Raw genomic sequence first — 5863 nt, 5'->3', positions numbered from 1 at the left:
AGCAGAGGCTCTGTGACCATATGCTCTGCCTGAGGCCATTCATCTGAAACAAGTCAAACTTGGACCTCATTCCTGTCCCTACCACAGTCAAAAGTGGGCTGGACAGTGGCAACAGGATCACCGATGTTAAATTCCGAGGCTAAATTATCTAGTGTTGGGGCCTCCAGGGGGACTTTTGCAGATGAGGTCCCCAGGTTAGAGACAGACTGATATCAGCAGCACAGCCGTGGCGGAGAGCAGAGCAGCCAGCGTCTTGACGGCTTTGCTCTCCTACCTGTCATTGCCCTATATTCGTTTTCTTGTACACTGACTTTACCAGCACACGCATGGCTGTCTAATGCTGAGACTTGGCTGTGTAAGTGAACTCGCTGTGCCCTGTGCTAGGAAATCACCTCAGATGTCCTCAGGTGCCCCCAGCTTTGAAAATGTTTGGAGTGGTGTCCCACATCCCACCTCCTGCAAGACTGGGGCAAGGTCAGAACCCTAGCAAGCCCACATACACTGGTATAGCTGGTGCACTATCCTGGGTTTAGAGTATGCTTGGATCTTATCAATAATGACATTGGGAATTACTTTTATCTTATCCAACCAGAAAACACCCAAGAGTTTGATGGATGAGCCAGGTCCCTAACCTTGTTTTCCTTCACTGTCCACACTCATGTCATCAGAGCTTCTCTCGGGCTGTGTACAGTGGCCTCCAAAGCTGTAAGTCAATCAGATATTCACATAGTATCAGTAAAATGCTATGGTGACCCAGAGTGTGGCTTGGCCAAGGGGCCAGGGCAGGGCCACCACACAGTGACACAAAGTTGGGCTATGCAGATAGTCATGTGGCAATTCAGGAAGATCCATTGCCTGCCCTCCCCAGTGAAGGTGAATGGATCCTGCTAGGTACACGGCAGTGGAGAAGAAGGTATTGACCAGTGCTGAACACAGTGGCTTTGCCCCAGTGTCGTGACATGAAGAGCAGGAAGTTTGAAATGTGAAACACCACTGCATGCAAAGGAGGAGACACTTCACTCATTTCGTGTAAAACCACGATCCATCTCCACATCTCATGTGGCTGCCATGCGGCTACTCCAAGCAGCTGAAAGGACTCTAAGAGGACGAAATCATCCCGCTTCTTCCAGTTTCAGAACGGTCTGTCCCATCTACTCATGGCCTCCAGGTGGTCGGGACCACTTCACACACACACACACACACACACACACACACACACACACACACACACACACGCCATGCCTTGTGGGAGAGTCAGCAGTGCAAGGCTGGATGTGCTCAGACTACAGTTCTTACCACTTGAGCTCACAGCCAGGATTCTCCCTGCATGGCATCTAGTCAAGCATCAGTCAGTGTGTCCACTCGCAGGACATACTCAGCAACCAGGGAAATGTAGACATTATAAGCATGCAAGGGCAAGTGCCTCATACCCCAAATCACCTGGGACTTCTGGACTGTAATGTGGTGACCTCTGTACCCTTCTATGCATGCAGTACGTCCTGAGAAACTGTCCAGGTTGCTGTATATTAGCATTGACTTGGCTCTGGTATCCACTAACTCCAGTACACACTGCACGTTGTAGGAGAACAATAAATAGCCACTTCCACATGTGGCCCCCAGTCTCCCAGGATCCCCATTACCTGGCTGCTTTGGCCTGCCTCCCAATCTGGATAGAAAGATCTTCCTGCTGACTGGGGCTGCTTTTGCTGGCATTGCAGCTCAGGGTGTGACTGTCTCCCCAGAATCAGCAACGCACCCAGAGGCTGCACATCTTATCAGTGACTAAGAGGGCAGCCAGTGGGTCTGTCTAGGTCTGGCACCAGCCGACCTTCAGTGGTCCCACAGTTTGTCCCACTCACTCACTACCCCCATTTTTCTCCTTTGCTGGCACAGCTCTCATTCCCCTCCTTACCTAGTGCTTCATTTCCGTGTCACCCAACCTGGCACAGGCTTCACTGCATGATGTCAGTCCAACTGTCCCACAGCCATAGAAGCCACACAGGCGGTGCTCCACTCACCTTTTGCTTTAATTATTTTGCAGCTCTTGCAGCTCCATAGCTGTACAGGCCACGTACACCGTGTGCCAGTTCTCTCTACCCAATAGAGCTGGTCCACTTGCCAGACAAGGTCACCCACTTCTTGGATCACACAGCAGAAAAGAGTGAAGAACAGTCAAACTACCCACCCTGCCACCCCACAGGGAGGGGTAGGGATTTGTCTCTCTATTGCTTCTAAGGCTTTCAAAACACCCCTGGGGTCCAGATTCACTTGACCACTTCCCAGTCCTTCAGGGCTTTCCAAGCCGCAGAGAAAGTGGCTCTAAGTAACCAGGGTGAGGGCAAGAGGAACACCTTGGCAACTCCCTCACTCTCCATCCAGCACTGTTTCCACAGATGCCAAGGAGAAGACACTCCCTTTGTCCTGTTGGCCCCACTTATTCTGCTGACTATGCCACTCATTGAGGCTCGGGGATCCAAGGGAGACTTTTGCAGATGAGGTCCCCAGGTTAAAGACAGACATCAGCAGCACAGCAGTAGCAGGGAGCAAAGCAGAGCAAGAACAGCCTGTGTCCTTATTGTTTTTGTCATTGTCATTGTCACGTAGTTGCTTTCTTGTACACTGACTTTACCAGCACATGCATGGCTATCTAATGCTGAGTCATGGTTGTGTAAGTGAACCCGCTGTGCCCCTGTGATAGGTCACATCCTCAGGTGGCCTCAGGTGACCCCACTGTGAAGCAGTCTGGAGTGGTGCCCCACATCTAGTCTTTCACCTTATAAGCAGTGTCCCATTCAAATAACGTATTCTTGAAAGAGAAAATGGAAATGAGGGGTACTGAGTTAAAGGAAAGACAATATAATTATTTGTAAGTTTTTTAGAACCTCTATGATGCTGTTAAGCCTTGAGAGCATCCCTGAATGAGGCTATGCTAAGTGGAGTGATGGTTCACATCCTGGTCCCCAACTCTGCAACTGTCACCTTATGTGGCAAGAGCAGCTTGGAAGACGTGATAAAAATTAAACATGTATAGAGACAGAGAGACTAGCACGGTGTCCGGGGTTTTGCAGGTGGGACTCATGTAATCAGAAGTGTCCTCAGGGAGAGAAGAATGTCGAGGTCAGAAAAAGGGTGGGTGTGAAAACGCATCCAAAACTGCAAGTGAAGCATGTAGGACAACTCCAGAAGACAAAAAGACAGCAAATGGGCTCTGCTCGGGGTCCTCTAGGAGGAACACAGCCTGCCAGCACCTTATCCCTTGGGGACACACTTGGAACTTCTGATATTTTGCATTATAAGGGGATACAATTGCTGGTATCTTACGCTAGGAAGTTGTGATGATTTTATTTTTACAATAGCATAGGAGATAAATGCAGAGGACCACCATTTAAGCTTTGCTCTTAAACTTATTTGAAACTGAACCTTTATCTCTCGAAACATCCACCTCCGGGAATATAGACTGAGGAAACCCCAGGACAGTCCACTGCCTCTCATTCTCTGTAATGCAGGAAGCTGCACACTACTTAATGATAAGTTTTCAATTAGCAATAATCACGCCTCGGATAAGCCTCATTGGCTATGATACTGGTAATGCTCAAAGCTACTACTACAATGGTAAGAATAGAAGATTTCATCAAGAAGAAAAAATTCACATGGAGGAAAAAACAACAGCTAAAGTCTGGTGAAGTAATGGCTTCTATCACCCCCATTTTAGCTGCAAAGATTTTATCTCTTAAGTATTAAGTGTTCCTGCTGCTCAGCTGCCTCAGCTGCCTGGGGTCAAAAGGCAGCACTGCCCACCCTGCTGCTCTGCTCTCTCAGGGCTGTCACTTTTCTCCTATGCTGCAGGTAAAACCCATCTGAAGCAGGTGATACCTCAGGCCTGTTTAATGCCTTTTGCCTGAGGCAAAAGACTGGGTCTTTCCAGACACTGGAAATGTTCTGAGCAGACATCCACCCATTCTCCCTCTGGCAAAGCCAAACACACTTTTCAATTGACCCTTAGAAATGCTGATGAATATAAGAGCTGACAGATGGCCTCTGAAGTTGGCACCAGTACTGCATATTTCTCACCTGTCTCTTATTTAGAGTGGCTGAATGAGAGAGGAGAGGAGGAGGGCAGCCCTCACCATCTTGCATTCTTGCCTGTGCCTCTCAGAGATAGAAACACCGGTAGTGAAGACCCATCCTGCTAATGCAATATGCTGAATGCAGATGGGCTTGAAATCAGCAGAACCCAAAATTGAAATCCTCAGAATGCATCTTTCAGGATCATCAAAAAGCATAAATCATCACTAAAATGGCTTTAAAAAAAAATCACTAGGCCTTCACCTGCACAGATTCCTACAAATCGTTTTTACCTCTCAGCCAGGAGATCCTCTGGTGATACATTGGCCTTGGAGAGGAGAGAAGCCTCCCAGGATTCAGCTTCCATGTGTCACCATTGCTGAGGAGCTATCAAGATTGAGCTGTTTGGCCAGGACATTAGCTCTATCCCCTGCAGGCAATTGCAGTACTCCAGTAAGTACAAGACTTGGCCTGCACAATAACCCAGAATGACTGTCCCTGTGAGTTCCACAGACATTAAATATACTTTACTACAACCTGTCAGAGGGCTGTTGTTTACTCCATTTTCACAGCCTGCCCTCCTTCCTGCTGATCAACATTTGTTCATTGGGATTATGGCCAGTGTCCTATGGGCAGGAAAACAAGCAACTACGAAACAAGCAAGCTGTTGGCAGACTGCTAGGATTTTTCTTTATGTAGTCGGAGGATACAGGTGATGTACAGATGTCTTCCAAATGAGCTCTGACTCTATCCAGAACGTAGGCAGTGGAGGACAGCCATCAACTAACACTTTCAGTTGTGAGACTGCTTTCAATGACAAAGTGTTGACCTTGCTACTGAGAAAACATGAGGTCAGTGTTTAAGAAATACCTCGAGCCTTGCTTGGTGGACTCTGGAGTTCTAAGCAAGCAAGTGGATGCCATCGGTTCCAGAGGCTGGGTGGCCTGGTATACATGCCCTGTGCACTTTCTCCTGAGTCCAACTAGTTTAAGACCTTCGTTCAGTCCCAGAGAGAGAATTTTGTGGCTTCCTGGTATGCTGGAACAGCATGGCGGTTCCTGGGTAGGCCTGCAGCAGCATCCCCGCTCCTGGCTGTGCTTGGAGGACTCTGGAGTTCTGAGTGAGCTGGTACATTCAGTTTCAGGAGCTGGGCTTGGACTGGCCTGCTCCACCCCCAGTTACCCTCTCTCAATCCAAGGAGCTGAGTGGCAGAGTCCCAGGAGCTGAAGGCATAGAAGAGGATCACCAACAGACCCTGGGGAAGCCTTGGAATAACACTTGAAACACAGAAAAATAAGAAAATGACAAAAAGAAAGACCAAATTACAATCTCAACCTCCAGCCCATCCAAAGAAACCTTAGGAGTGATGTACATAGAACAAAATATATGCCATACACCTGAAATATTGGACATAATAGCAACTAAAATAAAGAAGCAACTCCAGGAAGCTTTAAAGGAATTCTGTCATGGTTTATGTCTGTGTCCCCTAGGCCTCATGAGTTTGCATTGTGTATTTGTGATGGTTCATTGTATAGTGCTTGGATTGATGATGTCAGTGCTCCACCCACAAGGGGGTGGAGCCAGGATGTGATGTAATGGCAGGAAGAAGGTGTGTCTTGCTCTTTGCTAGTTCCTGTTTGCTGTTTGCAGCCGCCATGCCCGCCTGCCTGGGAGCCAACTGAGTGTGGAATGAAACCTCCAAAAACTGTAAGAAATAAATCTTTCCTTTCCCAACTTGGGCATCAGGTATTTTGTCTCAGCAATGAGCATAAAGTAACTAAGACAAATTCAAACTAGA

At 47.9% G+C, this 5863-nt stretch overlaps 1 pseudogene; it reads right to left on the bottom strand.

Moving 5' to 3' along the window:
• Window positions 1–3473: 3473 nt before the first annotated feature.
• LOC111757505 (U4 spliceosomal RNA) lies at window positions 3474–3600 on the bottom strand (annotated as a pseudogene).
• Between the last annotated feature and the right edge of the window lie 2263 nt (window positions 3601–5863).

Source organism: Cavia porcellus, unplaced genomic scaffold (genome assembly GCF_034190915.1).
Source record: "Cavia porcellus strain 051 isolate PalLab524CR breed Dunkin Hartley unplaced genomic scaffold, mCavPor4.1 scaffold_1, whole genome shotgun sequence".
Classification (NCBI taxonomy): domain Eukaryota; kingdom Metazoa; phylum Chordata; class Mammalia; order Rodentia; family Caviidae; genus Cavia; species Cavia porcellus.
The sequence above is the reverse complement of the archived record's forward strand: the minus strand, read 5'-3'. Positions and strand labels throughout refer to the sequence as shown.